We start from the raw sequence: 12,390 nt of genomic DNA, 5'->3' as shown, positions 1-12,390 counted from the left end.
TCAATTCATGAATACCTGCAGTAAAATGCACAGCGCCAGGGAAGCTATAGCAGGTGATTTATGAACCAACATGTGAATGTTCATAAATACCTTACTAGGCTGCAAACATATAAGCCAGTGCACAGTGCTAAAAATATTCGCAAAAAAAAGGTGCAAATGATAAATGTCCCCCTATGTATCTATTCACTGTAAAATAAATCATCACATTTGCATGATTCAAGAGTGCCGTGGCCTTACTACTTTGCTACAGTATTGGTTGAAGAACCTGCTGACCACAGAGCACCTACCCTAGTGGTAGAGGTGTGCAGTACTGACCAACAGACCAAGTTGGGTGGATAGGGCAATATTTACAGGGGTCACTTCACCTGGAATAACTTGCTACTGAAAAGGGTGAGATTTTAGGTGGAGCCCCAGATCGAGGGAGATTATCAGTGGTCGTATATGTCTTCCATTTTCTAAATATTGCTCCCACAGTTGATTTCTTTACACCAAGCTGTTTACCTAGTGCAGATTCTGTCTTCCCAGCCTGGTGCAGAGCTAAAGTTTAGTTTCTGGTGTCTTTTGACAGCTCTTTGGTCTTCACCATAGTGGAGTTTGCAATGTGACTGTTTGAGGTTGTGGACAGCCGTTACTACAGGTAATGAGTGGAGGACAGAGGAGCCATTACTACAGGTAATAAGTGGAGGACAGAAGAGCCATTACTACAGGTAATAAGTGGAGGACAGAGAAGCCATTTCTACAGGTAAAATGTGGAGGACAGAGGAGCCATTACTACAGGTAATATGTGGAGGACAGAGTAGCCATTACTACAGGTAATATGTGGAGGACAGAGGAGCCATTACTACAGGTAATATGTGGAGGACAGAGGAGCCATTACTACAGGTAATACGTGGAGGACAGAGGAGCCATTACTACAGGTAATAAGTGGAGGACAGAGGAGCCATTACTACAGGTAATACGTGGAGGACAGAGGAGCCTCTTAAAGAAGAAGTCTGTGAGAGACAGAAGTCTTGCTTATTTGTAGGTGACAAAATCCTTATTTTCCACCATAATTTGTCTACCTATGATGTGAATTGCAGGCCTCTTTCCATCTTTTTAAGTAAGAGAACTTGCACAATTGGTGGCTAACTAAATACTTTTTTTCCTCACTATAGGTGTCATTTTTGTGTGGTGCAAAAATATAGTATTTAATGGTTATTTAATATATAATGTGAAAGATTAAACATTTAAAGAGACATTCATCAAACTGGTGTAAAGTAGAACCGGCTCAGTTGCCCCTAGCAACCAATCAGATTTCATTTTTCAAAGAGTCTGTGAGGAATGAAAAGTGGAATCTGATTGGTTGCTAGCAGCAACTAAGACAATTCTACTTTACACCGGTTTGATAAATCTCCCCTTAGACTTTTCTGTGTTTAGGAATTTTTTTAATCTTTATTGCCACCTGTACTTCCTCTTATTTTTTTTCATTGCTGAGGCTGTGATTGTTTTCATTGTATGTTTCTGCATGGGAATCCCGTTCTTAAAAACCTGTTGTGGCACATATATATCTGTGCTCAAAAAAGGTACAAGTGCATTGTTTCCTGCTTTATAGCTGTCTTCAACTATATGGTCAGTACCGTGATTTCTTTTTAACTGGGTAAGCTCTTCTGTAGTAGCTCTTGTATGTCATTTAACTGACTCTGTACTGCTACAAGACTGGTTTTTACTATGGAGTAAAAGCTGTAGTCCACCAGATTTCATAACTTTTGGGCCTTATACACACGTCCTGTGTTTCACGGACATGCCATCTGTGGAAGGACTGATGTGGATAGGAGAAAAGTTAATATTTCTCAGGCAATCTCTTTAAGCCCTCACAGAGTACCTGAAGGTCTACATAGGCCCCATCTCTCTCCCTACCCTGCAGACAGCCCACTGTCACCATCCCTAGTCAAGTCTAAGTCTAAAGTCTCCTCAGTCAAGTCTAAGTTCAATCAGCCAAGTGTCTTCAAGTATTCAGAGACTGTGTAAAGCTGGCTCAAGTCTACCTGTCCACAGCAGTGATTTACCAAGTCTTCAGTATTCTACAGTGTGTGGCAGAGATTTATCTAACACTTATTCCAAGTATTTAAGAGAGACTGTTCTAATGTGTACTGTGCTTTTAAGAAGATTACAGTAAAGTTGCACCATTTGGCAAACTAGCCTTCTCCTTATATGCCCACTTATATCCCCTCCTATTGTGAAGAGATTGCTGTCTAGGTTATCAACCACCACTCTGCAGTGAAAGCAGTAAAATAGCTATAATTGAGATGTATAGAGATATAGTGTACATTTACTGAATAATATGTATAAATGTGCATTCTATAGCTATTTATACATATATGAATGTATTTGCAAAAAGATTAAACATGAGTCCTACAAGTTTAACTATACTTTAATCCATTGCTTTACACTTTAAAACAATGGATTAAGGGTACAAACACACTGGGCGAATCCGCAGCGGATTTCTCGCTCCGAACTCACAGCGAGACCTGCTGCGGATCCCTGCCCTGTGGACTCAATGGCAGACAAACTCGCAGCAGGATGGACATCCCACTGCAAGTTTGTCAGCAGCCCGCCCCGTTAACCCCCGGCCGACGGAGCGTATATGCTCCGGCGGCCGGGAGGTTAACGGGCCGGGCTGCTGACAAACTTGCAGCGGGATTTCCATCCTGCTGTGAGTTTGTCTGCCCATAGAGTGTACTGGGCAGGGATTCGCCCAGTGTTTTTGTACCCTAAAGAAATATTTTTATTTTCTGAAATACTCCAGGAATAAATGAGAAGTCCCAAACATCATAAAGGGTTATTATAAATTTGTTGGCACAAATATGAGACCTTTGTCTTCCTTCTGTTGTTTACTTTGGTGCCACAATAATGTTCTATACCCATTCTCAGTCAAAAACATTACATTTCTAGGTCAAGTGGGCTGAGTAGCTGGCTGAGCTCGCTACATATAAAGCGGGTACTGGCTGCTATCTCCAGCTGACATATGCCATTAGTTACCATCATTGACAATGTTGTCTGATGCTGACCATTTAACTATATGCATTCTGCAATCAACAACTATGATGGCATCTATATACTGTAAATAATATGTCATCTGTGGTTCAGGGTCTGATTGGTAAACCCACAATGTACTCTTGGGTGCTGAGCAGAGCGCTGATTCAATAGATCAATGCAACAAATATGTAAAGCATTGATCTATTTAAGTATTTAAATCTTCATAATAAAAGTTCAAATAAAAAGCCCCCATAAGCAGGTTCCCTTTGAAAATGATTCTGTTTTTGTGTTAGAAATTCCTGTAGAGAAGTATTGCCTTCACAGCTGTTATAAGTTCCCTTTTATTTTCAGTCTTATACAGTACTTTTAAGCCTTTACACTGTGTAAGGTAAACAAAGATGTAATCCTAATGCACATATTCAGGATTCTGTATTTAGTGGGGAATTCCCTCAGTATTCTAGACATATGTTTTTTTTTTTAATTTCCTCAGTGTTAATTTTTATGTATTTTCCGTTCAGATGCTACAGAAAAAAATAATATGGTTTATGTGTCCTAGATTGTCAAAGGAGCTATTCCCCTCTCATGTGTCTTAGATTGTCAAAGGAGCTATTCCCCTCTCATGTTTTTAGACATAACCAGAGTGATGTTTCATACTGTATGTCTACATCTTGTTCTATGTGTTATTATTGCGTTGGGCCCAATCTCTTTAGTGTCATAGAAAACTGTCTTCTAAATTAAGAAGGAACTTCCCAACAACGTCTTTCAATTTTTCCATGTTTTTAAGTATTTAATATAATTATTTGGGGATACCAGTAGTATTGTGGTCAAAAGCAACATAAAATGAAAAGAAGGATGTAGTCATACAATCATTCAGAAACATAGAAGATTGTCAACAGAACAAAAACACTTGGTTCATCTAGTCTGTGTTTTTACAACCCCTGGCAAAAATTATGAAATCACCGGCCTTAGAGGATGTTCATTCAGCTGTTTAGGGTACGTTCACACGTACCGGATCCACAGCGGATTTCTCGCTGCGTATTCATAGCGAAAGCCACTGCGGATCCCTGCCCAGTAAGATCTATGGGCAGACAAACTCGCAGCAGGATGCAAATCCCACTGTGAGTTTGTCAGCACCCCGCCCCGTTAACCCCCCCCCTACCGCCGGAGCGTATACTTCACCTGGTCCCTGCTCCAGCTTGCTTTGGGGGTTCTTGGCACGTCCCACTCAGCCAATCAGTGCGCTGCCCTGCCGCAGCGCACGGATTGGCTGAGTGGGACGCGAAGACACCGGGAGCCGCAAAGCAAGCCAGAGTGGGGACCAGGTGAAGTATATATTCTGGTGGCGGGGGAGTTAACAGGGTGGGCTGCTGACAAACTCGCAGCGGGATGTGCATCCTGCCGCAAGTTTGTCTGCCTATAGAGTTCACTGGGCAGGGATCCGCAGCGGATCTCGCTATGAACACGTACCGTGTGAACATACCCTTAATGTTTTAGAAAAAAAGCAGATCACAGATATGACACAAAACTAAAGTCATGTCAAATGGCAACTTTCTGGCTTTAACCCTTTGAGGACCAGGCCCAAAATGACCCAGTGGACCACGCAATTTTGATCTTTGCGCTTTCGTTTTTCCCTCCTCCCCTTCTAAGAGCTCTAGCACTTTCAGTTTTCTATCTACAGGGCCACGTGGGGGCTTGTTTTTTAGAGGAATAGTTGTACTTTGTAATTCTTTCATTTTACCATAACATGTATGAGGGAATCCCAAATATATTATTTATGAAGATATAAATAGGTGAAATCGTAAAAAAGGATGCAATATGGTAACGTTCGGGGGGTTCCTGTGTCTATGTAATGCACTATATGGTAAAAGCGACATGATACTATTACTCTATAGGTCAGTCCGAACACAACCATATGCAGGTTTACACAGATTCTCTAATGTTATATTTTTTTTTTTTATGAAATCCTTTTTTTTGGCAATTAATTATTAATAAAATGGACCTATTGTGACGCTTATAACAGTTTTATTTTTTCACCTACGGGGCTGTATGGGGTGTAATTTTTTTCGCCATGATCTCTAGTTTTTATTAATACCATATTTGTGAAGATCGGATGTTTTGATCACTTTTTATAATTTTTTTTTATATATATAATGTAACATAAAATCGGTAATCCGCGCACTTTTTTCCCTCTTCGTGTACGCCATTCACCGTTCGCAATGACGCTTGTTATATTTTAATAAATTGGACAAATACGCACGCTACAATATATTATATGTTTATTTATTTATTTTTATATGTTTTATTTATATAATGGGAAATGGGGGTGATTTTAACTTTTATTGGGGGAGGGGTTTTGGGGCAGTGTGATAGTGATTTTAACTTTTTTTTTTAATGCATTTTAACTCCCTTTGGGGGACTTGTACATTCATTAGTTTTATTATTCACACTGATCATTGCTATGCCATAGGCATAGCATTGATCAGTGTTATCGGCGCTCTGCTCATTGAGCCTGCAGTGACTAGAGCACCAATCGGACCGGGCAGAGGCAGGTGAGAGACCTCCAGCGGTCCGTTTTAACGATCGGTAAGTGACAGGGGACTCCCCCTGTCACTTACACTTAAACGCCGCAATGCGTTTAAGGAGTTAAGGTCACGCTGTAGCACGATCGTTGCAGCGTGTCATTAACGGTGAGGTGCCGGCTCCTGATTGCAGCCGGCCCCCACCTGCTACGAAGCGCGGTCCGGAGCGGAGCTTCATAGCTCAGAATGTACCGGTACGTCCAGGGTCGTCTTGGGACAGACTTCCTGGACGTACCGGTATGTCCTAGGTCGTCTAGGGGTTAAAAAACACTAACAGAAATCATGAATTAAAAATGTGTTAGTCAGTAAATTTTTTAGACCAAGCAGAGGGAAAAGATTATGGAATCATGAAAAACAAACAAATAAAAGAACACTCCAACACATCACTAGTATTTTGTTGCACCACCTCTGGCTTTTATAACAGCTTGCAGTCTCTGAGGCATGAACTTAAATGAGAGACACAAAGGACTCTTCATTAGAGATGAGCGAACTGGGTTCAGGTTTGAGTCCATCCGAACCCGAACGTTCAGCATTTGATTAGCTGGGGCTGCTGAACTTGGATAAAGCTCTAAAGTTGTCTGAAAAACATGGATACAGCCAATGACTATATCCATGATTTCCACATAGCCTTAGGGCTTTATCCAAGTTCAGCAGCCACCGCTAATCAAATGCCAAAAGTTCGGATTCGGATGGACTCGAGCATGCTCGAGGTTCGCTCATCTCTACTCTTCATCAATCTGGTTCAAACTTTCTCTGATTCCTGTTGCCAGATCAGCTTTGCAGGTTGGAGCCTTGACATGGACCATTTTCTTCAATTTCCACCAAAGATTTTCAATTGGATTGAGATCTGGACTATTTGCCGGCCATGACATTGACCTTATGTGTCTTTTTTCAAGGAATGTTTTCACAGTTTTTGCTCTATAGCAATATAAGAAAAGTGTCCAAAACATCAACGTAAACTTGTGCATTTATTGATGATGTAATGACAGCCATGTTCCCAGTGCCTTTACCTGACACGCTGCCCCATATCATCAATGACTGGGGACATCTGCAGGTTTTCTTCAGGCAGTCATTTTATAAATCTCATTGGAATGGAACCAAACCAAAGTTCCAGCATCATCACCTTGCCCAAATGCAGATTCATGATTCATCACTGAATATGACTTTTATCCAGTCATACACAGTCCACCATTGCTTTTTATGAGCCCAATGAATACTTTTTTTTCAGTTTAGGTGTTAGTGATGGCTTTCTGGCTTTCGTTTAGCCTTTCAGTATGTAAATCCCACTTCCTTTAAGCGGTTTCTTACAGTTCGGTCACAGATGGTGGCTCCAGTTTCCTCCCATTCGTTCCTCAATTGTTTTGTTGTGCATTTTCTGTTTGCCAGACATATTGCTTCAAGTTTTTTGTCTTGACTCTTTGATGTCTTACTTTGTCTACCAGTATGTTTGCCTTTAACCTCTCCAGGACCGGGCTAATTTTCATTTTTGCATTTTTTCCTCCTTGTGTTTAACAGGCCATAGCAGTTGCATTTTTTCACCTACAGACCCGCATGAGCCCTTATTTTTTGCACCACTAATTGTACTTTACAATGACAGACTTAATTTTTCCATAAAGTATGCTGTGAAAACAGAAAAAAAAATCATATGCGGGGTGAAATGGAAAAAAAAGGAATGTTTTCATTTTGGGGGGTTTCGTGTTTACGCCATTCACCCTATGGTAAAACTGACATGTTAAATATGTTCCTCAAGTCAGTACGATTACAACGATATGTAACTTAAATGACTTTTATTTTATCTGACAGTTTTAAAAAATTAAAACCTTTTTTTTAAAAAAACTAAATGTGTTTACAATTGCTCTATTCCCACCCTTATAACGCTTTGATCCTATGGTCTATGGGGCTGTGTGAGGTGTCATTTTTTGTGCCATGATCGGTTCTTTCTATAGGTACCTTGACTGCATACATGCGACTTTTTGATCACTTTGTATTACAGTTTTTCTGGATTTATGCTTGTACCGTTTACCGTGCAAGATCAGGAATGTGATAACCTAATAGTTTGGACGATTACGAATGCGACAATACTAAATATGTTGGTTTATTTATTTTTATTTATAAAATGGGAAAAGGGGGGTGATTTAAACTTTTATTGGGGGAGGGGATGTTTTTTATTAATAAAAACCCTTTTTTTTTTACTGTACACTATAACTTTTAGTCCCCCTGGGGGACTTTTAGTATTACCGCAGTAATCTCCTATAGAGATCACTGCAGTATACTTAATACAGCAATGATCAATCAGATTATTGCTCTATTACTATGGTCTGCAGCAGACCAGATAGATGGATTGCACAGCCGGGATCAGCGTCGACGGGATCAGTGCAACGCTGAGTCCCGGCTCGGTAAGGAGAAGGGATCTCCCCTCCGCTTTGGTTCAGAGTGAGTTCGCCCTCTCTGAACGCCCCCACCCGCATCAGGACGTACAGTTATTTGCTGATGTGGGAAGGGGTTAACAACCTTCTCATGTTGTTTGTTTTTGGTCCAGATTTTAGACACAGCTGAGTGAGAACAACCAACATCTTTTGTAACATTGCGTGATAATTTACCCTTTTATGCTAAGTTTACACAAGACGATTATTGGCCCGATCGTACGATTAACGTTTTCGAAGTAACAATTATTTTTTATAACGGATCAGCGTTTAGACCGTACGATATATTGTACGGAAAAATCCTTTTGCGATCGTTTTGCGATCGCGTGCCCGCAGCTCGGCCCACCCGCAGCCTGCCCCCCCGCTCAACCACAGCCCCCTGCGCCGCCCCGATCGCCACCCCCGCCGCTACGATCGCCCCCCGGCCGCCGCTCCGATCACCCACCCGCCGCAGCTTTGATCGCCCCCCCGCCGCCGCTACGATCGCCCCCACCGCCACGGCCAAGAGCATACGTTACCTGCTCCGCACAGCAGGTCTTTGAGATCCCCGGCTCCCATCTTCAGCGCATTGATTGGCTGAAGAGATGAGCCGGGAATTTCAAACGGCTCTTCTTCAGCCAATCAGTGCTCCTCTTCAGCACTGATTGGCTGAAGGGGAGCCATTTGAAATTCCCGGCTTTCCTCTTCAGCCAATCAATGCAAGGCAGCACTGATTGGCTGAAGGGGAGCCGTTTGAAATTCCCGGCTCCCCTCTTCAGCCAATCAGTGGTGCTGTGCATTGATTGGCTGAAGAGGGGAGCCGGGAATTTCAAACGGCTCCCCTTCAGCCAATCAGTGCTGCCTTGCATTGATTGGCTGAAGAGGGGAGCCGGGAATTTCAAACGGCTCCCCTTCAGCCAATCGGGTGATCGGAGCAGCGGCGGGTGGGGGTGGCGATCAGAGCGGCGGGGGTGGTGATCAGAGCGGCGGCGGCGATCGAGCCGGCGCAGGGGGCTGCGGATGAGCGGGGGCCGGGCTGCGAGCGGGGGGCCGGGCGGGGCTGCGGGCGGGCGGCCGGACTATCGTGCGACGACTGTTTACATGGAACGATCGGCGATTTTTTTGCCAACTACGAACGACGATTTATGAACATGTTAGAAGATCAAAATGAACGATTTTTGATCGTTCGCCGCGTTTACACGTACGATTATCGTTTGAATTCGATCGTTATCGCGAAAATTCGCCCGATAATCGCTCCGTGTAAACTTAGCATTAAGGTCCATTTACACAGAAAGATTATCTGACAGATTATCTGCCAAAGATTTGAAGCCAAAGCCAGAAACAGACTATATACAGAGATCTTGTCATAAAGGAAAGTCTGAGATTTCTCCTCTTTTCAAATCCATTCGTGGCTTTGGCTTCGGCTTCAACAGATAATCTTTCTGTGTAAATGGACCCTTAGATAATGCTCTCCTTAGTTTCGATTGACATCTCTGGTGTTGGAGCCATGATTCCTATCGGTCCACTTGATGCAACAACTCTTCAAGGTGTGATCACTCCTTTTAAGGGTCCATTTACACAGAAAGATTATTTGACAGATTATCTGCCAAAGATTTGAAGCCAAAGCCAGGAACAGACCATAAACAGAGATCAGATCAAAAAGAAAAGCCTAAGATTTATCCTCTTTTCAAATCCATTCCTGGCTTTAGCTTCAAATCTTTGGTAGATACTCCGACATCGTTAATCGTACGATCGGGCGAATTATCGTTCCGTGTAAACGTAGCATTATGGTGCGTTTACACAGAAAGATTATCTGCCAAAGATTTGAAGCCAAAGCCAGGAGTGGATTTGAAAAGAGGAGAAATCTCAGGCTTTCCTTTATTACCTGATCGCTGTTTATAGTCTGTTCCTGGTTTTGGCTTCAAATCTTTGGCAGATAATCTGTCAGATAATCTTTCTGTGTAAACCCACCATTAAATGCAGACTAATGAGCAGATGTAATTTGATGCAGGTGTAAGGGTGCGTTTACACAGAAAGATTTATCTGACAGATTTTGGAAGCCAAAGCCAGGAATGGATTTAAAAAGAGGATAGATCCCAGTCTTTCCTTTATGAACTGATCCCTGTTTATAGTCTGCTCCTGGTTTTGGCTTCAAAGATCTGTCAGATGAATCTGTCTGTGTAAATGCACCATCATGCTGGGTTTACACGGAACGATTATCATCGAATTTTCGCTATAACGATCGCAATTGAGCGATAATCGTTCTGTGTAAACACAGCAAACGATCAGGCGATGAGCGAAAAATCGTTCATTTTGATCTTTCAACATGTTTTCAAATTCACGTCCATCGTTCGCTAAATAGTCGCAGATCGCTTAGTGTAAACAGTCTTTCAAAGATTCACCCTATGTGAAAGATGGGCTTAAACGATCTTAAAAACGATCGCAAGAACGATTTTTCTTACGAATCTTCTAACGATTTTTCTCTGTCTAAATGCTGATCGTTATAAAAATAAAATTGTTGCTTCAAAATTGTTAATCGTTCGATTGGGCGAATTATCGTTCCGAGTAAACCCAGCATAAGTTGTGGGAATGAAAAATTACAGGGTGATTCCATCATTTTTTCTTCAAAATTGAGTGATTCCATATTATATTCCCTCTGCTTGGTCTAAAAAATTAAAAGTTTCTGACTACCACATTTTTATTTCTTGATTTCTGTTAGTGTTTCTTAAAGTCAGAAAGTTGCTATTTGACATGACTTTAGTTTTGCGTCATATCTGTGATCTGCTTTTTTTCTACAAAATTGAACAACTAAATGAACATCCTCTGAGGCCGGGGATTCCATAATTTGCCAGGGGTTGTAGTATTTCCCTTCTTATTATGTTTGGATAGATATACAGTATGTTTATCCCAGGCAGGTTTACATTCACTTGTTTTAGATTTACCAACCACATCTGCTGGAACTTTGTTCCAAGCATCTACTACTCCTTAAGTAAAGTAATATTTTCTCACATTGGTTCTGATCTTTCCAACTAAGCTCTCACTGTGTCCTCTTGTTCTTGAGTTCAGTTTTTATTTCTGTATTACAAATCCACTGAACTATACAGGGATTAAGTCCAATTTTCTCTAACTTCTCTATCAGCTCTTTATGGGGAACTGTATCATATTTGTATGACTGCATACAGATATTGCTAAATACCTACATCCTGATCTACTACATTGTATTAAAGGGGTACTCCCATTTCTGCTAATATAGTAAAACTTGTAGGGCCCATCGAGTTAAATATTTTAGCAGAAACATTAATTTCACGCCTTCTTCCGATATGCCTGTTTTTTTCCTTCCTATTGCCGACAGCTTGTTGAGCACCACTCTGCTCTAAAAGCATTGCTCTGACTAATACATACAGATGTATATGATGATAGATGTATAGAGATATAATGCAAATACTGTATAATATATATAAATATGTATACGATAGCTATATATACACCAGCCAGACGACTGCTTTTAGAGCAGAGTGGTGGCTGGTAACCTAGAGAATGAGTTGTCAACAATTGGAGGTAAAGTACGGTACATTGGGAAGCAATTTTGCTAAATGAATGTATTTGCAACAAAATTTAATTGGACAAGCCTTACCAGTTTAAAGTGATAATGTCACCCCCCCCCCCTCCACTCTATGTGCTGTTCTCTGCACCATCCACAAGTTTAGAAGCTTCAAATTTGATATGTACCTGTACAACACTTGTCTGTGTTGTTTTTCTGCTCTAAAATAACTTCATTTCATCCGTGGAAAGTGGCACCTAGGCGGGGCTTCATGGCAGTTGGGACCCCTCCCTAGCCGTTACGCCCCGCCTAGTTGACACTGTCCACGATGAAATAAAGTGAAAGTAAGATGGTCGACAATATAAATTTAACTATGTTGAGATGGGAATATCCCTTTAATAATTGGTGAATAAACATGAGTGTGTTTCTCTTTCAATGGAGTGTAATAAACACTGGCCCAGATTGATCTATTTGTCTGAGACAAAAATCGGACATATTGGGAGATTTATCAAACTGGTGTAAAGTAGAACTGGCTCAGTTGCCCCTAGCAACCAATCAGATTCCACTTTTCTTTCCTCACAGATTCTTTGGAAAATGAAAGGTTGAATCTGATTGGTTGCTAGGGGCAACTGAGACAATTCGACTTTACACTAGTTTAATAAATCTCCCCCATTGTTTTGTTGGATAAACAGTAACCGATCACAGCTTAGCTTTCAATTTTCCAGTAGGGTAAGGGTGGGGAACCTTCAGCCCTCCAGCTACCATCATGCCTGGACAGCCAAAGCTTTGGTTTTGGCCCTCCAGGCATGATGGGAGTTGTAGTTTTGGAACAGCTGCAGAGCCGCAGTTTCCC

Source organism: Dendropsophus ebraccatus, chromosome 5 (genome assembly GCF_027789765.1).
Source record: "Dendropsophus ebraccatus isolate aDenEbr1 chromosome 5, aDenEbr1.pat, whole genome shotgun sequence".
Taxonomy (NCBI): Eukaryota; Metazoa; Chordata; class Amphibia; order Anura; family Hylidae; genus Dendropsophus; species Dendropsophus ebraccatus.
This window is presented reverse-complemented; position numbering follows the sequence as displayed.